Source organism: Cornus florida, unplaced genomic scaffold (assembly GCF_030987335.1).
Source record: "Cornus florida cultivar Cherokee Brave unplaced genomic scaffold, ASM3098733v1 CherokeeBrave_3.0.0_Hap2_Chr09, whole genome shotgun sequence".
NCBI lineage: Eukaryota > Viridiplantae > Streptophyta > Magnoliopsida > Cornales > Cornaceae > Cornus > Cornus florida.
Window position 1 is genome coordinate 30170214 of NW_026775579.1, and position 26594 is coordinate 30196807.

Genomic DNA, 26594 nt, shown 5'->3' on the forward strand with positions numbered 1-26594 from the left:
AAAGAGAGAATTTGCATTGCAAAAGAGTTTTTACATGATTACAAAAGAGCTGCACATAGATCATGTCTACTATAGCAACCTATACAAAGCAAATTCCAGAAGTTCAAAAGGAAAACAAAAGATACAAGAGAAATATGTACATATGAAACAAAAAGAGAAGGTGCAACACTCGCAACAAGCTACGGTCCGGAGGGTAAACGGGCGAGGATGGAATGGAGGAGAGATTGAGTCTTATGCCGTTCGGCGGAAGCCAAACGACGTTCCTCAGCTGCGACATGGCGGTCTTCAGCAGCAAGACGACGATCTTCTTCAGCACGTGAAGAAGTCTCACACAGAGTCCGAGTGTACGCAGACAAAGAATTCTCAAAACGATCCAGCCGCTCATGAATACCGGCAATGCTAGCCCGGATGAAAGCCTGGTCCTGGTGAGAGCCGACCGGAGGCTCAACCCTTGCAGCGGCTACTGCGGTGGAAGCATCCTCAAAAGGAGGAGGAGGTGGAGCTTGGATGACAGGGGGGTAGCAGGCTGAGGGGTACTAGAATGGCTAAGAACATTGATCCACCGGCGCTTGGTAAAAATTTTAATCTTTTCGCCTTTTGGTTCATGGGGAGGAACAACGAAACCCTTGTGCTGAAGGAGCCGAGTGATGAAAAATGGCAAAGGCAATTTCTGATTTTCAACTCACGGAACCCGTGCATTATGAGCGTCATGCCAAAACTTCATAAATGTGGTCCAAATGAGCTCTGGGATGGAGAACCATTGGCCTTGGTCCATGGCATATAAGGCTTGCAAAAGGAGGCCCCTACGCTCGGTGCTATGCACCAAAGGGCAGACATTATGCTTGAAAATAGTGTCAATGAACTAGAGGCGTTCCGAAAGATTGGTTTTACGGATAAAAGACCGGGGCCTATTGGGATCGTCAACAGTGCAAATGGCAGCGGCAATCTGCTCCACAGTTAATGTATCCGGCTCCTCATATAAAGGGAGATTCTCACGATTGACAATGTCATCGGGCCACTCAATGGGGCAACCAGAAACCTGAATGATGTCAGTCATAGTGAAAGCATAGGTGGTGCCATCAATGGATGTAGTGAGAGAAATGGGTGGCTCTTCAGGGCATTGGAGATTCTGATAGAAGAGGCACACTACATGGGGGTAGGCAACCCTGGCAAGGGGCGCGCAAATGTGCTGCAGACGCCGGTTAGTCAATTCGGCTACAGCCCACGAAGTTGTGGGTAGAATATCAAAGGCATCGGTGAGCGGAAAAGAAAGCTCGTAGTTGAGTTGTTTGCGATCCCAAGGATCACGTGGTCGCTCACGATTGACAACACGGGCACCCGCAGAGGGTCTAGGAGGGCGAGAATAACCGGCACGAGACATTTAGAGAGGTGGACTTGGTTGAGGAATTTCGGCGAACACCTGGCGTGCACCACAAAAAGGAGAAGGTGAAAATGAGTGGGGTGGATGATGAAGCCCAAAAATTTTATGCACAAACAAGGCTCTAGCATAGAGCAACATCAACAACAAGCAACACAGAACCAAACTCCAACATTACAAGCCCATCCTCCTTGTAAAACACCATGAATGAACAAAAGAAAAGAAAAACAAATGACGAGGTCACAGACCTGAATTTTAGTGTATCCGAGAGCAAGAAGGAAGGCAGGAAGAGGTTGATGGCAGGCATGGGTGTGCATGGGTTTATGGGTTTATAGGTTGCTTCATGGTGCATGGTCTAGGGGTGGCATTGAGAGTGGGTTGATGGAGGGATGAAGAAGAGGAGGGAAGGGTGTGAGATGGGTGTGAGGGAGCCGAGAGGGTTGAGTGAGAGAGGCTTGGTTTTAAAAGAGAGAGGGAAGCTTGGTTCGAGCACTCGAAGGGTGTCTTCGAGTGCTCGAAATTGGGGGAGTGAGCTCGGCTGTGAGGATGGTGTATTGTGCTCCACCCTTCGAGCACTCGAAATGGGACTTCGAGTGCTCGAAGTCTTGGCAGTGAGTGAGGGAAAGGTTGGAGGGGTGTTGATGGGGGTTGAGTTGAGTGGTTGATGAGATTGTTTGAGGTTGCATGCATGCATGGAGGTTGTGGGTGGAAACCGAAAGGTGGTAGTGTTGCATGGTGTTGGATGGTGGGTTTGTCGAGGCATGCATGGGCATGCATGGTGGCTGAGAGTGGAGGTGGTGATTGGGGTTGAAAGAAGAAGAAGAAAGGTTGGTGGAGGGAAGTTGGTATGGTGTGAGGTTGTTTAGGAAGTTGGTGGTTTTGAGGTGAGAGGTGAGCTCGGCAAGGCTGCATGGTGTGTGGGTGGGTTTTGGGTACATGACGAGAGGTTCATGCATGGATTGCATGATGTGTGGGATGTGTGTGTGAGGTTTTTGGTTGGCCGAGGGTGATGGTTTGATGGAGAGAGAGGCTGGTTTGGGGTTTGATGCGGAAGTTGCATGCATAGGTGGGAATGGGTTGTGGGTTTTTGGTTGGCCGAGAGGTGGAGTTGGGTGGTGCCAAGAGGATATGAGTGAGTGAATGCAGGTCGTGGGAGGTGATTGGAGGGTGGAGTTTGTGAGGTTGAGGTTAGTTTATTTTGAAGGTGGCTGGTTGAGGGGCATGCATGCATGGGCTTGCATGCATGCATGCAGGGCATAGAGTTGGATGTTGGAGGTTGAGGTTGGTTGATGCTTGGTTCGTATGGTTGAGGGGGGTTTGGGTGGTGTGAGCATGCATGGGTAAGGAGGGGTTTGTGGTGGGTTTGTGGGTTTGGTTGGTTGATGTTGGGGTTGAGAGGAAGGATGGTGGAAGAGAGAGAAGTTGGTTTGCATGGTTGGCTGCGAGAGGTTGGTTTGTGGTTGATGGGGGTGGTGTGTGCATGGTGTTGAGGGGGTGGTTGTGCTGTGGAAAGAGAGAAATGAGATGAGGAAGGTTGGTTTGGTGTTTGATGCCGAGGGAGTGAAGGGAATGGAGAGAAGCTGAGAGGAAGGAGATGCATGAGGTTGGGAGGTTGGTTGCGAGGGCTCGGCGAGTGCTCGAACTGAGAGCAGTGAGTTGGGTGTTGGGTGTTAGCAATGTCGAGCACTCTAAATGGTATTTCGAGTGCTCGAATTGAGAGCAGTAGGTTCAGTGGTTTAATGCATAGACCGCGAGCACTCCAAATTGGAGCTTAGATTGCTCAAAATGAAGCCAGAGAGGTCGAGGAAAAATGCAAGGAAGCTCGAGCACTCCAAATTGGAGTTTGAGTGCTCGAAAGTGGGTCAGTAGGCTCAGAATGTTGTGGTTTAAAAGAGGTTGTGCTTGAGCTTGATCTTGAAACCATGGAACCATCGATGAGCTTGCAGGGATGGTAGATGAGTGCATGGATGAGCCTGCATGGATGGATGGTAAGTGCATGGATTGGCATGGCTGGTGCAATGCCTGTGAGTTGCAGCTAAATTGAATGCAAGGAGCTTGCATGAGGATTTAAGCAACATTGACACCTATGCATGCAATGCAGCAAGTTGTGAAGGCATGCACGGATGCTGATGGATTGTGCCACGGTTTCAAAATGTTTCTATGCATGCAAATGTAGTGCCAGACAATATTGAAGTTGGATCATGTGATGAAAGTTGAATACGTGAACTCATGAAAGAATGCATGAATCCAATACAGGCATGCATGCATGCAACATTGTAACCTATAGATTGATCATTCTTATGCATGCATGATAAAATAAATAAAAATAATAATAATAAATAAATAAATAAAATAAAATAAAATAAACATAAAAATAAAAATAATAACAAAATAAAGTAAAATGAAATAAAATAAAATTAAATACTTCAATGGATGAAATCCCCCACCCCCCCCCCCCCCCCCCTCTTTTTTTTAAAAAAAAAAAAACTTTGCAATTTGTTATGCATGGAAAAATTGCCAACTTTCAGAACATCACACAAAGCATGATTGAAATTTCCGGAGAAAATTTTAAACTTGCAAATTCATTCCATTCCAATGCATGGGAAATTTTGAAAGTTTTGTTTTGAAACCTTGCAATTTTTCAACTTTTTAATCATCTCAAATGCATGAAGAATTTTGAGAAAATTTTCAGACTTTTCATTAAAAATGATAAAAGATGCACATGAGTCGCATTTGAAAAATCTAATGAAATTGCTAGAAAGCGATGGAGACTTCCAGGAATGAAAATTAGAGTTGAGAAGGTCTAAGAAAAATCAAATTTTTGGCTTTTCTAAACCGTTTCCCAGAAAAATTTGCAAGGCACGAGCAATTTCAAAGAGAAGGAAGCTTGGAAATTGAAAGAATTGCTTCCCTTGCTTTGCTAAATTTTATGTCGATAGCTAGACAAAGCTGGAGCAGGCACTAATCCTCATAAATTGGATCCGTCAAGGGGACTTCCTCAACTCTTCGGGTTAGGATTGTGCCGTCTATGCAAGGCTTAAGCCGTTGGCCATTTACCTTGAAGAGTGATCCACTTGCAGGATCACGAAGTTCGATTGCTCCATGAGGAAAGACGGTAGTGACAATGTATGGACCATCCCATCTTGACCGGAGTTTACCGGGAAAGAGTTTCAAGTGGGAATTGAAAAGCCAAACCTTTTGTCCGGGGGCAAAAGACTTCTTGACGATGTGTTTGTCATGAAATGCTTTAGTCTTTGCCTTGTAGATTTTTGCGCTTTCATACGCGTCATTACGCAATTCCTCAAGTTCATTTAATTGCAACGCACGATTAGAGCCTGCTGGTTTAAGATCAAAATTGAACCTTTTTATGGCCCAATAAGCACGGTGCTCTAATTCTACCGGGAGATGACATGCTTTGCCAAAGACAAGTCGATATGGTGACATGCCAATGGGTGTCTTATAAGCTGTCCGGTAAGCCCAAAGAGCACCGTTTAGCCTTAATGACCAATCTTTGCGGTCTGGTCTAACCGTTTTTTCCAAAATGTGCTTAATCTCCCAGTTAGAAATCTCTACTTGACCACTCATTTGAGGGTGGTAAGGTGTAGCAACCTTATGAATGACGAAGTACTTGGTAAGGACGGATTTGAGATAACGATTTCGGAAATGAGATCCGCCATCACTAATGATTGCTCGGGGCGTACCAAAATGACTAAAGATATGGGACTGAATGAATTAGATCACGACTTTATGATCATCGGTTTTGGTAGCCTCGGCTTCAACCCATTTAGACACATAATCCACCGCTACAAGGATGTACTCATAGCCATAAGAAGATGGAAATGGTCCCATGAAGTCAATCCCCCATACATAAAAAATTTCAACAATAAAAATGTTAGTGAGGGGCATCATGTCTCTTCGGGACATGGATCCAAGTTTTTGACATCGTTCACACAATTTGCAAAAATTGTATGCATCCCGAAACAAGGTAGGCCAAAAGAATCCGCTTTGAAGAACTTTGTTAGCATTCTTTTTGGCACTGAAATGGCCTCCACAAGCGAGAGTATGGCAAAAATTTAGAATGCGTGTGGCCTCAGTTTCAGGAATGCATCGCCGGATGATTTGGTCCGGGCAATACTTAAATAGTTCTGGATCTTCCCAAAAGAAATGCTTGACTTGGGAGAAAAACCGGTCCCTCTCTTGTTTGGACCAATGAGCTGGAATTTTGCCAACCGCAAGATAATTGACAATATCCGCAAACCATGGAAGAGTAGAATGTGAAACTTGAAGAAGTTGCTCATCCAGAAAGGAATCACGGATGGCTGCGAATTCTGAAGATTTCTCAATAAGCAAACGAGAGAGATGATCGGCGACAACATTATCGGTCCCTTTTTTGTCCCGGATGTCAATGTCAAACTCTTGAAGTAAGAGGATCCATCGAATTAAACGGGGTTTTGTCTATTTTTTCGCTAACAAATACCTAAGAGCGGCATGATCTGAAAAGACGATGACCTTAGAGCCAAGAAGATAAGAGCGAAATTTATCCAAGGCGTACACCACAGCTAGTAATTCTTTTTCAGTGGTGGTGTAGTTCAATTGGGCATAGCAGAGAGTTTTGCTAGCATAATAAATGACATGCGGAAGTTTATCCACACGTTGGCCCAAAACCGCCCCTAATGCATAGTCGGATGCATCACACATGATCTCAAAGGGAAGAGACCAATTAGGGGGTTTTATGATTGGGGTGGATGAGAGGAGAGTGCGAAGTTTGATGAAAGCTTCCATGCAAGCGTCATCAAAATTGAACGGAACATCCTTGGCTAAGAGATTACACAAGGGCCGTGAGATTTTGCTAAAATCTTTGATGAAGCGACGATAGAATCCGACATGGCCAAGAAAAGAACGAATTTGACGGACTGAATTCGGAGGAGGAAGATTAGAGATTAACTCAACTTTTGCCTTGTCTACCTCGATTCCCCGCTTAGAAATGACATGTCCTAAAACAATGCCTTCTTGGACCATGAAGTGGCTTTTCTCCCAACTTAGAATGAGATTCGTCTCTTTGCATCTTTGGAGCACAAGAGATAAATTTTTGAGACACGAGTCAAAGGAGGAGCCAAATACGGAAAAATCGTCCATGAAAACTTCCAAGAACTGTTCAACCATAACGGAGAATATGGACTTCATGCACCTTTGGAACGTTGCCGGTGCATTGCATTGACCAAAAGGCATGCGTCGATAGGCAAAAGTACCAAAGGGACATGTGAATGTTGTTTTCTCTTGATCTTGGGGGGCAATTGCCACTTGGTTATAGCCAGAATAACCATCAAGAAAATAATAGAAGCTTTGGCCGGCTAACCTTTCTAGGATTTGATCAATAAATAGGAGTGGGAAATGATCCTTCCTAGTTGATGAATTGAGTTTCTGATAGTCAATGCACACACGCCTCCCGGTGGTGGTTCGTTGTGGCACAAGCTCACCCGCTGAATTTTCAACAACGGTGAGACCGGATTTCTTGGGGACAACTTGTGTGGGGCTCACCCACTTGCTATCAGAGATAGGGTAAATGATTCCCGCATCTAGCAATTTGATCACCTCTTTCATGACCACTTCCTTCATATTTGGATTTAACCGGCGCTGGACCTCTCTAGTAGGCTTTGCGTCATCCTCCATATAAATGCGGTGCATACAAATGGAGGGGTCAATTCCTTTCAAATCTGCCACTGTCCAACCAATAGCTTTTTTATGCTCTTGGAGCACCGCTAAAAGGTTGATCTCATGGTCTTTTTGAAGGTCCGAGGCCATAATGACTGGAAGGGTTTGCTTTGGACCAAGGAACACATACTTGAGAAGGGCCGGGAGCGGCTTAAGCTCAAGTTGTGGCGGAGATAACAATGATGGGACCGGAGGAGTAGTGGAAAGTTGGGGAAGTGGTTCTTTTGGAATTTTTCAAGGAGGTACATCCATGATAGCATTAATATCAAGCAAGGAATTGACTTCTTGAATGGCTTGATCAACATCAAAGTTTGAGAAGTCAAAATGGGACATGCAAGTTTCAAGAGGATCTTTGCTTAGAATGAAGGGGAGAGATTCTTCGACCACTTCATCAATGACATCCATAAGAAAACAATCATCCTCATTGGAGGGATGTTGAGTTGCATGAAAGATGTGGAGTTTGACTTGCATGTTTCCAAAAGCAATGTCCATCACCCCGGTTCAGCAATTAATTGATGCATTAGCCGTGGCTAAAAATGGCCTACCAAGGATCACGGGAATGTGCTTTTTTGGGTCATGGACCGGTTCCGTATCAAGAACCACAAAATGTACCGGGAAGTAGAATTTGTCCACTTTGATGATAACGTCCTCGAGAATACCTCGTGGATGCTTGACCGATCTATTGGCAAGTTGCAAAACCACGGAAGTCGGCTTAAGATCTCCCAAACCAAGTTGTAGGTAGACTGAATATGGAATTAAATTCACACTAGCTCCTAAGTCAAGGAGGGTCTTCTCGATTTTGCTGTCACCAATGACGCAAGAGATTGTGGGGGCACCCGGATCCTTATACTTCGGAGGAGTGCTGTGCTGAATGATAGCACTAACATTTTCAGTCAACCTCACTTTTTTTGGCAAATGATTTTTAGAAGTGCGCTTTTGAGTGCACAAATCTTTGAGAAATTTTGCATAGGGAGGGATTTGCTTGATAGCATCCAAGAGGGGCAAGTTAATCTTCACTTGCTTGAAAACTTCCCACATGTCTTGAATTTTACAATTCTTGTTCCCAAAATGTGTCGACTCTTGAAGACGTTGAGGAAACGGAGCTTTTGGCTCATAAGTAGTTTCCACATTTGGGGTGACATGTGTGGGATTTCCGTGAATGGTATTTGGACAAGAATTTGGATTAGAAGAGCTTGAATTTGGATTTGAAGAGCTTGGGTTTGGATTTTTCAAAGGAGCGTTTTTCTCACTTGTGTCTCCATCAACCTTGTTGTCAACCACTCTACCACTCCGAAGGGTGGTGATAGCTTGAACTTGTTCATGAGTCGGCCCACTCGGAGGAGGGGTTTCATCAATCACATGCATTCCTCTAGGATTTTCAAAAGGTTGAGAGGGAAGCTTGCCCTTGTCCTTTTGAAGCAATTGATTCATCGAGTTAGCTATTTGGCCCACTTGATTTTCGAGATTAGCTATGGATTGAGTATGAGAGTGAACCATTTGGAGAGTAGGCTGCAAGGATGTCAAGAGTTGCTTATTGGCATCCACTATTTGCTTATTTAATGATTCCATCATTTGCTTGTTTGCAGCTACTATCTCATCAGTTGGACACACAGGAGGTTGATTGGAGACATTTGGATTGTAAGGAGGACGGTAGCTTGAAGAGGCTTGGAATGGTCTACCTTGATATTGAGAAGAGGGCTGATTTTGCCGCCCTTGGTTTTGGAATTGGGAATTTTGTGGGGCTTGTTGCCGCCACGAGAAATTCGGATGATCTCGCCAACCCGGATTGTAGGTGTTGAAATATGGATTGTTCCCGGGCCGCGAGAACATGGCATTAGCTTGCTCTTGGTTGGGATTGGGAAATTGCTCCGGTGTGGGGCAATCTTCCGAGAGATGGAATGGACTAGTACATGAAGTACAAACTGAACTTGCCGAATTTTGAGACAATGAAGGAGGAAGATGTGGTGCCATCAATTGGTAGAATTTATGAGCGATGGCATCCACTTGAGATGATTCCTCCCTTATTGATTTTGGTGGATAAGGGTTGGTGTTGTTTGGAGTGGTTGAGGTCGGAGCCCTACGAGAATTGTGTTGAAGTGAATTTTCACTCAAATTCTCAAGTAAGGTCCAAGCCTCATCCGCATTGTTGGACATGAACATCCCACCACACGAAGAGTCAACCATGAATCTATGGGTGTCGGTCAAGCTGGCACAGAAAGCTTGCACTAATTGCCATTTTGGGATCAAATGATGAGGACATTTTCGAAGAAGATCTTGTAGCCTTTCCCAAGTCTCATGGAGTTGTTCTCCATCAACTTGAGAAAAACTTAGAATGGAACGCCTCATTTGGTTGGTTTTACTCACTGGATAATACTTCTTAAGGAATTCTTGTTGCAATTGAGCCCAAGAAGTAATGGAATTGGGAGCGAGGGAGTTCAACCAATATTTTGCCCTATCCTTTAGGGAGAATGGGAAAAGATGTAAGTGAAGTGCATTGTCCGGAAAACCTCTCAACCGGATGGTCGAACAGATTTCAAGGAACTCATCAAGATGCTTATATGGATCTTCATTATCAAAGCCATGAAATGATGGAAGCATTTGAATGGTACTAGACTTGATCTCATATTGAGCTGCATCGATGTTTGGCATCACTATACAAGAAGGAGAAGCATAGGTGGTAGGAATGAAATGATCTCTAAGAGTCATTGGTTCTACATTAGGAATTTCAGCCCTTTCATTCCCCGGATTTCCTACGTTATCCCCCATTGTATTGAATCCAGTTTCGAAATCCCTTGTAAGAGTGGGTTCCCTAAGGTTCCGTCTAAGAGTTCTTTCAAGTGAATTTATATCAATAGGCGAGTCAAGTGTGGGTAGAGAGAGTGACCTACGGCCAAATATCAACAATTCACAACAACATCATCACAACAAATCTTTATCATCAACTCCACATACGATGTTCCCTTTCTCCCCAATTATCAAGACAGAAAATAAATGGCCACGACAAGGACCGATGCTTGAACATGAAATTAAAACAAGATAATAGCCTCTACAAGGGTTTCACAACTAAATTAACTACTTCTAAAGTTAACACATGCACAATATCCACAATTCGAAACTAAAAGTCACGAGACTTACCTGGGGTCCTCTAGACTTACAATTTGCTAGCATTCCCACGGCGAGCTTCGAGTCCCTAGAATCTTACAACACTTAAAACATTGGGATGGTCAAAACACAAGAAATATTCACAAGACACAATATTCACAATCAAACTAAAATTAACCCTAGAACTTTGGTCGCTAAACCGTTTGCAATCCCCGGCAACGACGCCAAAAATTGATCGGTTGATCAACTATACATCAACCTTCGCAATAGCACGAATCATTGTAAAATAGGGCTATTGGTCGGGTAAGTCGAACCATTGGGACTGCGCTAGTCTTACGGCAACCTTAGTGTCTAGAATCTTTCTAGAATGATGAAGGGGTGTTCATAGAGGGTTTGTTTTGTTTGTCACTAAACTACAAATTCAGAATGCATAAAACAATAAATTGAAGGAGACTAAAAGAGAAGATTTAGAGAAGGAAGTCTAGGGAAGTGAGTCCACTCCAAACCTCTACACAAGCTAATTATATAATTAATTTGGGGAATTAATGTAGAAATGACCTTGATATATAATAATACATGACTACTATAATATCTTCAAGAAATTCAATTAATTAAAGAGTAAGAACAACCTATCAAAGCTTCACATGGTTGAGTTACCTAAACTAAGATGCAACCCTAGACATGCTCACTAAGCTAGAGATTGTCAAACAATTAATCAATTGGTGGAAGCACATGATATCAAGTCACAAGATTAACTCATCAAAAGAAATTCTTAAGCTATGGATTAACAAGCTACTCAAAACCATGCCATTAAAACCATTCCATAATCTTAGTTCCATTGTCACTATGAAACTATAAGCCATACAACTATGAGATTAAATAATCTAAGACAAGAGTATGTAAATCAACATAGTCATTCAAACATTCAAAATCTTCATTACAATTTGTAACATGCTCTAGACCATGGAACTAGCCAAATATACATTTCATTCCCCAAAATAAATCAAAAACTAGACATGCTTACAAGGTAGAGCTTCATCACCTCCCTAGATGGAGGTTTAGTTACCCATTGATGCACTAGAGGAAGGAGGAATCAAAGCCTTGACCTCCATTTTCGAGCTCCCCTCTTCTAGCTCCAAGAACACACCTTTCTTGCTCTCTTCTCTCTCCTCTATCTTGCCAAAATTCAAGGATATAAAATGTGTGGCCTTTGGTTGCCTTTTTGTCCTCCAACAAAACCCTCTCTCTCCTACAAGGAACACCTCCAACCACTTCATAAAGAAGGAAGATGGCATTGAGGAAACCAATGTGCAAGTGACTGAAATTGAGCCATTTCCGAGTGCAATCTGCCTGATTTTCGAGCACTCGAAGAGTGGTCTCCAGCACTCTAAATTAGTGCAATGTGCAACATGCTCTTCTTGCTCAGCACTGACCTACTTTGGTAAAACCGCTATAACTTTGTCCCCCGAACTCCGAATGAAGTTCTGTTTGAATATTTGGAGAGATGATTCAGTCTTTAAAAACTTCATGTTTTGATGAAGACCCAATTCTCAAGTCTGGTTGGTCAAAAATGGGGAGAAAGGCAGTACTTCAGTGCTGCCAGGCAGTTCTGCGCACCTCTGTTAAGAAGATCATAACTCTCTGCTCCGAACTCCAAATGATGAACCACTTGAAGATTTAGAAAGCTGATTCAGAGTTCTAAATCTTTTATGTTATGATGGAAGTCCAGTTCTTGAGTTTTCTAGGTCGAAAATTGCGACAAAAGTCAGGTTCTACTGCTGCCAGAAATTCAGAATTGGCACCCTTTTTGTTCAAAATTCCACAAGGCATCATTTTTGCTTCGTTTTTGCACTTTAACCTGAAAATGCACAAAAACATGCAAATGGAGTTAAACTATATAAAATAATCAATTAATGGACTTTGTTAATGTAATTTAGGGCGCTTGAATATACAGTATTCAGCGCTTATCACTTTCCAAGGTGGAAAATCCAAACTTACAACGGATTCCATTAAGTCATTAACCTTGCTCATTGATCCTTGATTATCAAACCCATAACTTTCATACATTTAAAGGAGACAAGATGCAAGAGGATCCTCAAATAGAAGAGATGAAAGATTGTCCTCGGTTGGTTTTTTTATAACTATGGAAGGAATGGACTCCTCCATAATCTCATCCAAGATATCTGTGAGACAACACTCGTCTTCATCTATGGGATGTCGACTTGCATTGAATACATTAAGTTTAACCATCATTTTACCAAAAGAAAGGTCCATAACCCTGGATCTACAATTGATAGTTGCATTTGCGGTGGCAACAAATGGCCTTCCCAAGATGATTAGGATATGATTGGTAGGATTAGCAACCGGTTCGGTATCAGGAACCACAAAATCAACCGGGAAATAGAACTTGTCAACCTTGATGAGAATGTCCTCAACCATGCCCCTAGGTGTTTTAATTGATCTATCGGCTAATTAAAGCACCACTGAGGTTGGCTTCAACTCATTCAAACCTAGTTGGACATACACGGAGTAAGGAATCAAATTAACACTCGCCCGTAAGTCAATAAGAGCTCTGCGAACTTCATGGTTTCCAATTACACATGAGATGGTTGGAGCACCGGGATCTTTGAACTTAGGTGGAGTGTTATGTTGAATGATGGAGCTCACTTGCTCCGTTAGGAACACTTTTTTAGGGCCTTGAACCTTGCTCTTCATCTTTTGCGTGCAAAGATCTTTAAATTTTTTTACATAAGGTGGAATTTGCCTAATTGCATCCAAGAGAGGGAGATTTATGTTTACTTGCTTAAAGACTTCCATCATGTCATGGATTTTTCCTTCTTACCTACTAAAAGGCCAAGTCTCTTTCAAAGCATAAGGAAATGGAGCTTTTGGCTCATAGGACCTTGCAACTTGAGGGGATGATGAAGAGGGTTGAGAATTCTTGCTGATAACACTTTCATCCAAGGAAGGAGGAGTAGGATTGGATATAGGACGGGTGTCAACTTTTGATTACACCAGTTCACTATCTTCAATTGGTTGTTCAACCCTATTGTCAACTTACCTACCACTTCTCAAAGTGGTAATTGCTTGCACTTACTCTTGGGAGGGGCACCCTGATGTAAAGTTTGCTTCCACAAGATATTGGGATTTTGGGTTCCTTTCGGGTTGGCTAGGCAATTTACCAATTTCTCTCACATTCAATGCATTAGCTATCATCCCGATTTGGGACTCAAGCTTTGATATCGATTAAGAATGCGAATGCAATAAATTGGTGTTCACCTCCAAACTACCCAAAGCCTCTAAGACCTTATCTTCAAATGTGGAGTTGCTAGAAAGTGCATGAGGATGATTAGAGCTACTTTGAGGATTATAAACTTGAGGATGAGAGAAATGATTCATTCTTTGATGATAAGACGATGATGAAACAAATCCTTTTGAACCTTTATTTCTCTACTGAGGAGGAATATATCAGTTTTGAAATTTTTTAGCTTGAAAAGGATTTGAATGTTCACTCCACACCGGAACATAAGCAATTGGAAGAGGGTGAGCAAATGTGGCATTGACTTGTTCATAGCGTTCATCAAGCACATATCCATGAAGACAATTGGAAGTAGTGTGTAATACACTTGAACAAGTCATGCATGGCTCACAAGAATGATGAAGATGATGATTAAGAAGAGGAGATAATTGAGTTACCGGTTTTTAACTCAATAAAATTTGATCAATTTTTTGAGTAAGAGTTTTGACCTCGGCAACAACCTTTATTGGACTCTCAATTTGACATACTTTCAAATTTCTCTTTTTGTTAATATGATCATGACTCAACCGAGAAGTGTGAGACTTATGCAATGAATTTTCACTCATTTTCTCAAAAAGGTGCCAAACATCATCCTCATATTTTCCGAAATATGAACCTCCACATGATATATCAACAATGTCCTTATGAGTATCAGATAGACTTTCATAGAAATATTGAACCACTTGCCATTTAGGAATGCCATGGTGTGGGCATTTCCTTAGCAAGTCATTCAATCTTTCCCAAGCCTCGTGTAAAAGTTCTGCTTCCCCTTGAGAAAATTCTCTAATGGTAGTTCTCATTGAATTAGTTAAAGTTACGAGGTAAAATTTTTTCAAAAATTCATTTCGCATTTGTATCCCAGAAGTTATTGAATTTGCCCCCAAATTGTTAAACCAATATTTTGCCTTATTTTTAAGAGTAAATGGGAATAGAAGTAACCTAAGAACTTCCTCCGGGACATTCATGCATTTCATGGTGGAACATATCTCAAGAAATTCATCAAGATGTTTGTAAGGTCCCTCATCATTTAAGCCATAGAAAAGTGGACACATTTGAATAATCTCGGGCTTAATTTCATAATGATTGGCCCCAAAATTAGGAAGCATGATGCAAGTTGGTGAATAATATTCATGAAGGTTGTAATGATCACGAAGGATCATTGGAGGAATTGGAGCTTGAACTCCGAGAGGAAATTAGTTAAAAGGCGGATGTTCCATAAAATTCGGGTCTAAATAACCAAGATGACCCTCTAGATTTTCCATTAGAATGATGAAGGGTTGATTAATACCACACAAAATTTAAGCAACACAACAATAAAATCAACAAAGCAAGCACTTCGCCCCCGCAACAAATCAATCAATAAATCTTCACATACGATGATCCCATACTCTCATGCTTTCAACAATATGCAAGAAAAATTAAATTGCCTCCATGTGGGCTCACGATCTATCTAAGAATTTAAGAACTTGCCACCACGCGGGCTGATGATTTAACTAGAGATTGAGTTAAGAAGATCTCACAAACGGTCCTTAAGCAACTTCAATTCATTTTTTCAATTTTTGCTTAGCTTGCAATTTTTAGATTTTAGCCCTTTTTATGCTTAGCTTAGCTCATTGCTTTTCAATTCTCCCTTGCTTAACTTCCTTTGCTCAATTCACCTAGTCAATCAAGAACAAACAGAATAAGTAACTAAAGTAAAATAAATTAAAAACATGATCAAAAGAGTACTAATTGCTAATTGTTTCCAAAACAGGGCGTTGCCAAATCAATCCCCAGCAACGGTGCCAAAACTTGGTATGCCTCATCGCGTGTGTGCACCAAAGTTACAATAAAAGTGTGGCGAAGTTTAAATTTATAAAGTGCCACTACTTCCTCTAACTACTAATATAGCTAAGGTGAGTAGGGATCGTCCCAAGGGATTGGGTGCGTGCTTGAAATGGAAACAAGGTCGGATTAGTAGGTCGAGTGATCAAAAGGTGTTTTAATTGGTTAATTAAACTACAATGTAAATAAATTCAATACAAAGCAATTAAAATAAATAAAAGGTAGAGAACAAGAGAGAGAGGTCGTGGGATCTAGAGGTCACCACTAAACATCACCATTCTAGACACTCAATGTGTAATGAATGAGGGAAAATATGTGTTACAATATAAAGAGGTGTAATTGATTGAATCAACAAGCATGGATTGATTAATTAAGTATACATTGTCCAGACAACCTAGTGAATAGCACAATATATCAAACTAAGCCATTATTTCTTCCTTTAAGCTCACAATCAACACACTAACAAGTTAGAAAATTATACTGCTTGCATTCATAAGTATGGAACATCAAACAACAAGCATGGATTGTCCTCACATCTAAGAAAGTAAAGGAACTACACTACATCTAAGCTAAGGACATGAAAATTAAACTAATTAAACTAAGGTTGAGGCATAATCCATCAAGAAATGAGTATGAACCATCAAACAAATCACAAGAGTATTCTATTTAAGCACTATGCCTTGACAATCTCTAGATTCATAACATCAATAGACATAGACATGCATCAACATCACAAAACCAAGAGATAAACACATGAACATCTATTCTAGCATACATAGACATATGGATAGAATGAAATGATCAATTGGAAGTATTAAATAACATAAATCATTGTAAGAACAAGATTCATATAATGACCCGGTTATTTTCCTTCCTTTCCTTTTCCTCAGATTTTCACGGATATTTTTTTTTCATTGTTCTTTTCCTTTCTGAGCTTAGTTTTTCGTCACTTAGTGTCATCTCGAGTGCTAGGAAATAGTTTCTAAGACTCTTTTCTTTGGATTGACAACTTTCTTTGAGGACCGTGTCATTTCCACATTTTCATTTTTCGGACATTATTCATTTTTGTCCATTTTCCTATTTCGTCTTTTCCCCGTTTGTCACTTTATTGGCATAACCACACTTCTTGTGTTCAGAGTTGGTTTTTGACTTCACGTATCTTCATTCTAAGTGGTTTTCATGAAATACGTATCTTTACTTTTATAGAAAAGTACTCTGGTTGCTCTCGGTGTCCGTAGGGGCACGGGTGCAAAGTTCTTTGAAAATTTATTCTTTTCTTGGGGTATTTTTCATAAATATCTTTTAAAGATATTTTATTTCAGGGGTTTCTAAGAAAATATTTTTTGAAAATATTTTAATTCTGGGCCAGTTGTGCAGTTTTCACTTTTTGGAGGGGCCATTGTGCAATTAATGAAAGTTATTGCTAAATGTCTCGTTTTGATCCTAGGTCCTCTTACGGGATTCATTTTCACTTTTTGTCAAGTTGCATACTCTTAGAATTTCCTTTTGGTTATTTTTCTCAAGTTTTAAGGTTTCTGGCCCCGGTTGTCGCCGAACTTGTTCTGGGCATATCTTTCTGCTCGGGACTCAGTTTTCGACGCCGTATCTTCCGTTGTTCATATTTTATCATTTTGATTCTCTGTTGTTAATGGAGTTTTGCCGTTTGAGCGTGTCTGCTCAAATTCCACTTTTCCAAACTTGGCAAGGCCCGTTCAGGTCACTTTTTGAGTTTTTCTATAAATAGGGGACCTTAGAAAGACAAATCAGATTTTTCTCTCTCTCTCCTCTCTCTTGGCCGGATCTCATGGCAGCCATGGCTGCCATTTTCTCTCTCCTCTTTTGAGCCTTTTCCCTTTAATGAAAAGTCATAGTGCCTTAATGTTTTATGTTCGTCTTGGTGAGGCCTTTGATTCCACTAATTGGAAACTCATTTTGGCCATTTCTTTAGTTCGGGTTTGAAGTCAAGTTGTGATTTTCATGAGGCTTTCTTGGGGTTCTTGTTCACTGTGTTGTCCCCGACAAAACCTATAAGTTTCATCAGATTCGGAGCCATTTCATTTCGGTGGGGATGTTCCATTTCATCTCAAATGGAGGTAGGGGATGTTTTAGGATTTTGTATGTGTTGTATTGGGTGTTTTCCATGATTATACAACTTGTTTGAATGTCTTGTATCAAATCTAGAAAATTAGGAATGTTTAATTCTTTGTATAAGATTTAATTTACAAGGATATAGATATAGTTTAAAATTGAAAAGTGGCATGATGATAAATTATGTTTTGATATGTGTGTTAACATATATTAAATTAGAATTATTTGAATAAGAATTACACTTTTTATTCAATAATTATCTTTTGTGAAAGTTTAATTCTCATATATGTACCTTGCATGAAATTAAGTTGTGATATGTTTTTAAATTAAGTCTTGGCATGTTCTTTAACATACTTTAATTTGAGAGCATTTGGATAAGTATGAAAATCTAGAGATTTTAATTAAAATGATTAATTAAAATCTATTTAATGATTCCAATGGCCTAATTAAGTTTTTCAATTGGTGTATACAATGATCATGCTATATTGTTTAACATGTGTTAATTAGAGATCATTTGATTTAGATTTGAAACTTAGAGAAATTAATTAGGTTATGTAATTAATTTTTGTTTCTATTGCATTAATGATTTAATCATTTGTTTGACATTGATTATATATCTAAAGCATGATTTTAAACTTGTAATGGATTTATGAGATTATGTTTCAATATTGAATTATATTGTTATAGCGTGTAACGAATCGCACACTGAAGATTCGACATGTGATGTTATTATAGCGTGTAACGAATCGCGCTCTGAAGATTCGACATTTGTCATCCTATAGTAGTTGTGAATTTAGAGCATGTATTGTGTGGTTTCAACCTACTTGTGTATGAAGGTAGTTTCGTGTACTATTTAATACGTATATAAGTTGTTAACTTATCTATTTTGGAGTCACTTAGGACATTGTTACAGAGAAATGGCTAAAGTTTGGCTCTAGTATGGGAGGTATGAGTTCTCCTTACAATATAGTGCGCACTAGGGTGGTCTTCCCAGCGGGTTAATGCCCAAAATAACCGTAGGTCTTGGCATTTATCCAAGGCATGATGTCTAAGTCTTCCACTATTTGATTTCGCACTTTTATATTTCAAGTTGATAACTTTGAGAATCTATGTCTTGATGTGTGGTATTAGAAATTCTAATTATACTAAATTGCAATATTTAGTTATTTTTGCACTTTTAGATTTCATGTTGATAACTGTGAGAATCTATGTCTTGATGCGATGTATTAGAAATTCTAATTATGCTAAATTGCTATATTTAGTTGATTTCGTATTTTAGATTTTAAGTTGATAACTTTGAGAATCTATATCTAGTTACTTTGTATAACATGTCTCTATGTTGGTTAAATTGCATAAATATTGTGATTTGCGTTTTGTTGTTCAAATGTAGCTTAGGAATGATCCTATAGATTTATTTAGAACATAGACGTTAGGTGGCATGACCCACTTTTGTCGTTTTCGTATTCTAGATTTCAAGTTGATGACTTTGAGAATTTATATCCTGTTGCTTTGGATAACATGCTTTTATGTGGTTTGAATTGCATGGATGATGTGATTTATGCTAGAAATGATCTAGGGTAGCTTAGGATGCTCCCTGAGTCTGACCCTTGACATAGACGTTAGGTGGCATGAGCCATTTGAGCATGTTTCACCTTAAGGTGATAAAATTGTAATATACTAGGTCGATGCATACTCATTTCCTATGACTAGCTTTATGTTGCTCACCCCAAAGTTACTTACTGGGGTATATTTCAGGTACAGGATTCAAGGTTAGAGGTTCTCATTATGCTTGGATGATTTGAGGACTTGAAGGGTTCAATTCTTGTGAAGGTTGGCCTGAAAAGTCATTTGTAACCTTATATGTCAAATGTGTATATTTAGTTCTAAACTTGTAATGTGTGCCTAAGCACACTTCTTGATTCTCATTTTATGTATATGACATAAGGCCAATGGCCAAACTTCTTTCGGAATTACATTTATGTCATGGATGTCAAATCTTGCCTTTAATGAGAATATATGAAAAATCATTAGTATGCTATTTTGTACCAGAGTATGCATTGTGTATGAAATTCATCTATTGGCATTTATTTATTATGTATGAAGTGTGGCCAATGGTCAAATGGCATTTCAAAACCATTTCATAATTTAAATCCCGAGTTTTTGTTCTAAGTTCCATTTTTGTCATGTTGGCCGTTGGGGGGTCGTATTTTGCATCGGCGATATTTTTAAGCCATGTACCAATGTAGCATATCCTATTAGGTAAGTTATGTTTGTGTGCATGATCGTTTTCAAGAAAAACTTCTTCCTTGGTGAAATGAGCTTCTTATGGACTCATTTCGCATCTTTATTGCAGAATCTATTCTAGGGGCATTTTGGGGTTTTTCTTTGGGAAATAAATTCTGGTCTTGATATGGTCACTTAGAAAATGTGATTTTAGGAGGGGTTTCTTTTTTGTATTTTTCCAGCAAATGTCGTCTTGGTGCCTGAAATCCATCGCAAAGTTCAGCTTTCAGTTTTGCATTTAGCAGCTTTTTGGACCCTTATGACCTGATTTCATGGAGGGGTATTTTGGGCATTTTATAGTGAGTTTTTTTTTTTTTTTTTTTTTTTTTTAATTTCTTTTGCATTTTCATGTAGAAAACTCGATTTTGATGGGGGTTTCTTCTTTGTCTTTTTCCAGAAAATGTCATCTAGGGCCTCAAAAACCCATTTTTTCCTTAAAAACCCCTGTTGCCAAGTTTTTGCTGAGCTGTAGTACAAGTGTACGAGTAGGAGGGATCTGCTAACCTGTTAGATGACTTGGGGCAGTGTTGTGGTCCTCTGTTTTGGCCTCCTAACCAATTAGAAAGGTCTCCTAACCGGGTAGATATTCTAGGGTTTGCTCCTTTTGACCTTTTTGCCCCTCTTTCTTCCGTTAGCCATATCTTCTTCATCCAGACTCCAAATCAAGTGGACTTTTTTTTTAACTTGATTAATTTTTCATTGTCTTTCCAATGGTGTGCTTGGTAGCACCCACTTTCATGTTGGAAATGACTGTTTTGCGCCTAGGTCCATTCTTTTTTGTTTTTAAAATGCCGCTTCCGCATTTGTTTTCCTTTGGGTTCCGTGACCTCATTGAGTATCATATTGGTGTCTTAGAGACACGTTGTATCTCTAGAGACTATTGTTTCACCTTTTGCTTTCGCATTTCAGATCCGTTAGCGGGTCATCTTTTGGTCATTACTGATGCACCAGGTTGAAAAATATGGGTCACTACAATTCTTACATAATCAAATGTCAAGACAAGATTACAACACAAATTCTCGCAAAATACAAAACATCAAGGTCGAGAAGGCATGCTTAGGGCTAACCCTAGCCCCAAGAAGATGTTTAGCCACTCATTGATGTAGTCATCCAACCCTTAAGGGCCATCTCCATGGTAGAAATGATCTTCTTCTTGATGGAAACCCTAGAAGAATGGAAGAACTTCCAAATAGTGTATGCCTCTCTAATCTCTAGCCTCTTCTCCAAGATAGTATATGATGATATGATACGAGATATATTGAGATATGATGTAAAAATGGCTCAAAATCCTTATATAGGTAGCTCAAATGTCACACCCAATGGTCAGGTCTCGTGCACTAGGGTTTTCTCAATGATTGCACCACGAGCCATCTTTTAATGAGCTGGACTCTGTTTTATTTCAGACTTGAGGAGGTTCGATCGTTCGAATTAAGATGAGATTGATCGAACCCTAGCCAGATCCATCAAAATAAGGCCAAATCGATCAATCCTTAGCGGCGCCTTTTTGGAATAAGACAAATCTGAGATATTTTTGGGAAATTTTGGGAAAAAGACAAAAGTGGTAGGTGGGGATAAGATCAAGGAAGTTTGATCAATCTGAAGAAAGCTGGATCAATCAAAGATGGAAATTTTTGAGGATAAGGGCAAGGGGTTTGATCCATCTTGGCAGGGCTGGATCGATCACTGTGAGATCGATCGAAAATATATGATCGATTGAAGCATGTTGTTTTCCACCACTTTGTTTTCAATTCGCTCCATTCTTCCATTTAGCTTGAGATTGTTTTTTTTATGCTCTAATTTGGCTGAATTGACTTATTTTGGGGATAAGCACCTGAGAGAGTAATAACATGAAATTAATCTAAAATGGGAAAATAAGATAGATAAAGGTCCTAGAATACTCAAGCTTAAGAGATTTAAATGCGCACTTTTCAGCCCTTATCAGAAGTGCTAAAGCCCACTTCCCACCACCTATGCTAATGTAGTGAAGTTAATACATGCCATTTTTCTATTTTTCAAAAAAATCACTTAGAAATAAAAGTACTTAGAATACAAAATGAAAGTTCTTGGCCCATGGCCTCATTACATACATGTCAAATACATCCCAAATGGCACACTTAAGTGCTCATTACATATTTAGACCCAAATATACAAGTTCTAACATTTAAAGCTACAAATAGAATTTTATGCTAACATTTGCATGAATCATGAACATCAAATCTACAAATCATCCAAAGCATAATGTGAATCTTGAATCTTGATTCCTGTACCTGAAAAATGTCCCCACTATGTGGGTGAGTAACATAAAGCCATTCGTAGGAGATGAGCATGCATAGACCTAGCGTTTTACAAACTTATTAAGTTGATATAAATCAATTCATACGGTCATGCCACTTAGCGTCTATGTCAAAGGTGAGATTCAAGGAGCATCCTAAGCTACCTTACAACATTTCTAACATAAACCACATCATTCATGCAATTTAACAACATAGGAGCATATAGTGTAACGCAACAAGACATAGGTATTCAAAGTTGTCAACTTGGAACCTAAAATGCGAAAACAACCGAAACGGTTCATGTCACCTAACGTCTATGTTCCAAATGAGTCTAAGGAATCATCCTAGGCTACATTAAACAATTAAAACATAAATTACAATTTCAATGCAATTTTAACTAACATTAAAACTTCTAATACAACGCATCAAAGCATAGATTATCAAAGTTAACAACCTGAAATCTAAAATACGGAAACAACAAGTTATGACAATTTAGTGCTATTAACTTGTATTGAAAAGCAAGGCATGCAAGTATACTAAGCACATGTATACTATATCTAATTGAAATGTCAAACATCACATTGCAAGCTATAAATAATCTATATTAAACAACTTGGAATTGAATGCGAAATCAAGTAGTGGCAGAAAGACAAGAACATACGGTCTAAATGACCAAGCAAGCTGATCTCGAGTTACTAGCCCGCAAGGTACTACCTATTGCGTACTAAACCCGAAATCAAAACATATATTGGTGTTTTAAGGTTACTAGCCCTCAGGGAACCACCCTGTGCGCATTATATGTTGTAGGGGGAGCTCTCATCCCTCGTACTAGTGTCATGCCCTAGCCGTAACATATTACAATGTCCTTATAAGCTTTCCTAAAATGATCAAGTTGTGCATCAAGGTATAATACATATACACAATATATTAGTCAACTACCATGCACAAACAAGTGAAGTAAAACACACGATATTCATACTATGTCTTCAAGCTACAATGGCATACGACATGTCAAATATATAATGTGTATATAAGCAAGTTAAACTATAACTTTTACTCATGGAATGCTATAATGTAATCATACAACAAGTTCCAAATTTATAAGTTAAGCATGAAAACAACTTCAATACCTAACTACTTCAATGGAAGCATATAATGAAATTTAATTAAATTAAATAACTAAATTCTCAAGATTACATAGTTGCTCCAAATATTCTAAAATTAATACAAGTCAAAGGTCATGGCTAGGCCTACTTTAATAACACTTTACAAGTTATTTCTACGTAACTCACAACTAGGTAAATTAAACTTCATACAGGAAAATAATTAAATAAGGTTTTCCACACTCATTCAAATATTCTCATTTTCGTATATGTTAATGAACATATTAAGACTTAATTTAATATCACATTGTAAGTTCATTCTAAGCTAGCTACAACTATGTGAATTAAATTCTATACAAAGAAAATAATTAAATAAAAGTCTCAAAACCTATTCAATTATTCTCAATTTAATGTATATGATAGAGCATGCCAAGCTCATCAACAATATTAGCTAAAAATCCAATTAAGTGGGTAGAGCACTTAAAATAAAATTGATTAGCGTAATTAATTAATTTTCTCTAGATTTTGAAACAACTCCGAATATTTTCAAATTCACATATGTTAAAGAACATACTAAGGCCTAATTTAATATCACATTGTAAGTTGATTCCATCCTAGCTACACCCATGTGAATTAAATTTTCAAACAAGTGAAAGATTAAATAAAAGTTGTAATACTTATTCAAATCCTCCCAAAAAAATATATGCTAATGAACATATCAAGACTTAATTTAATAGCATGCCACAATTTAATTCTAAGCTATATACAACCATGAGAATTAAATCTTATACAAAGAAAATAATTAAATTTAATTCTAGATTAATTACAAAGGCATGCATACATGTTGTATAAGCTTATAAAACAATCAATCTAACAATTATATAAATCTAAAACATCCCCTACCTTATTTTGAGATGAAATCTCAAATCCCCGCCAAAAGAAAACTGCTCTGAATCTGACGATACTTCTAGGTTATGTTGAGGACTACAAGGGAAGCAACTTTAACCCTTGAGGCACCATGAAAATCAAAACTCAAACTAAAATTTGGTTGGAATCGACTTCTAATAAGGGGGAAAGGAGTTCCTTGTCAAGGCCTACGATAAACACTAAGGTACTACGACATTTTACAAAGGAGAAGAAGGTTAATTTGAGAGAAGAAGGGTGGCAGCCCCCTTGGGCTGCCATGGCTGATCTATAGTAGTGTGAGAAGAAGTGGATTAAATGTTTTAATCTTCCAAACTCCCTATTTATAGTAAAACCTTAAAAGTGCCCCGAATGGGCCCCACCAAGTTCGGAAAAGTAAAATTTGCCCAGACATGCTCAAACGGTAAAACACCATGAATGAAAAAGAACTAAAATGAAAAAAAGTGAATAACAGAAGAAACGGCGTCAAAAATTGAGTCCCGTGCAAAAAGATATGCCCCGAACAAGTTCGGTGGTAACCGGAGCTGAAAACCATAAAATTGGGGAAAGCGACTTGAAGGAAATTCTAAAAGTATACGACTCGACGAAATTTGAAAATGAATCCTGTATGAGTATCCAGGCTCAACATGAGGCACTTTGCAATAACTTTCATTAATTGCACAATGGCCCCTCTAAGAAAGGATAAATGCGAAAACGACCAAGAATGAAAATATCTTCCAAAAGATATTTTCTTAAAAACCCCCAATCAAAATATCTCTAAAAGATATTTATGAAAAACACCCCAGGAAACATCAATGTTTCTGAAGAATCCTTTCATCCATGCCCCTACGGGAGAAAGAAACAGTTGGCGAGCTTTTCTCCAAAAGCAAAGCTACGCGTTTCAAGGAAATCAACTGGAATGAAAACTCGTGAAGTCAAAACTCAACTCCAAACATGAAAAGTGAGGTTGTGCCAACAAAGTGAAATGGGAAAAAGACGAAATGTGAATAGTGTCCAAAAAATGAAAATATGAAAATGAGTCGGTCCTTAAAAGAAGTTGGCAATTCAAGTGAAGAGTCTCGAAAACCATTTTCGAGCACTCGAGATGACACTAAGTGATGAGTAACCGAACTCAGAAAAGAAAATTTAATGGAAAAAATTTATCCGTAAAATTTGAGAAAAAGGAAAGGAAGGAAAATGACACGGTCATTACATCTTTCATGAACCTACTTATTGTTCCCACTACATATGCAATGTCCAGTCTTGTGCACACCATGGCATACATCAAACTTCCAAAGGCTGAGGCATATAGAATTTTAGCCATGAATTTTTTCCCATCTTCTATCTTCAGACACTGATCTTGAGATATTTGGAAATGATTAGCTAAGGGAGTTCTCACCGCCTTAGCATTATTCTTGTTGAACCTCTTCAAAACCTGCTTAACGTACTCAGCCTGAGACAACTACAAACTACCTTTCTTCTTATCTCTACTAATCCTCATCCCAAGAATTTGCTTTGCTGCATCAAGATCTTTCATCTCGAATACGCTAGACAACTGCTTCTTCAATTTGCTGATTTCTTCAAAATCAGGACCTGCCACTAACATGTTATCAACATAAAGTAGAAGGATAATGAAACTTGACTTGAACCTCTTGAAATAGTAGTAATGGTCAGCATTGCACTTGTTGTAGCCATGTCGCTTCATAAAATCATTAAACCTTTTGTAGCACTGTCTCGGGGCTTGCTCCAAACCATACAAGTTTTTCTTCAACTTACACACTAGTTTTTTTTCCCCTTTGACTAAGAAACCATCCGGTTGTTGCATGTAAATCTTCTCATCTAGGTCTCCATAGAGGAAAGCTATTTTGACATTTAACTACTCCTAGTGCAACCCCTCTGCTATAACTATGCTAAGAACTGAGCGAATAGTACTCAGTTTCACAACCGGGGAAAAAATGTTTGTGTAGTCAATGCCTTGTTTCTGCTAAAAGACTTTGACCACCAATCTTGCCTTATATCTCTTAGAACCATTGTGTTCTTGTTTTATCATGTACACCCATTTGTTGTGAAGAGCTTTCTTCCCATGGGCAACTTAGCTAGTTCCCATATTTTGTTGGAGATAAGGAACTTCATCTCATCTTCCATTGTAAACTCCCACTTGCTAGCATCTTCAACCTGACATACTTTATCATAGCATTCGGGCTCACCATCATTGGTGAGCAACATATAATCCAAATATTTTTGATTCGATACATGAGGTCCCGTAGACCTTTTGGGTGCAGGCTTAGGAGTTGGAATCCACGGTGAACTATGCTTTGTGAGTTCTAGCCAAGAACCCTCATTTGTCTACTTCGCATCAATGCTCTCTAGATTATCATCCAACTCAACAAACTCAGACTTACTCTGTACAGGACTAGTTGACTATTCTGCATCTCTATCCTTGTACATCACCTTCTCGTTGAAAATCACATTTCTACTTCTAAGGATTTCTTGTTTTGGTTATCCCAGAGTCGATAACCAAACTTATCTCTGTTATAGCCAATAAAGATGCATTTTAGTGACTTAGGGTCAAGCTTTCCCTTAGCGTGGTCACAAATATGCATATATGCAATACAACTAAAAACTTTTAA

The 26594-nt window shown here is 39.1% G+C and overlaps 1 pseudogene; it reads right to left on the bottom strand.

Annotated features, from left to right (window-relative positions):
* Positions 1-4957: 4957 nt before the first annotated feature.
* LOC132272451 (uncharacterized) lies at positions 4958-25669 on the bottom strand (annotated as a pseudogene).
* Positions 25670-26594: the final 925 nt, after the last annotated feature.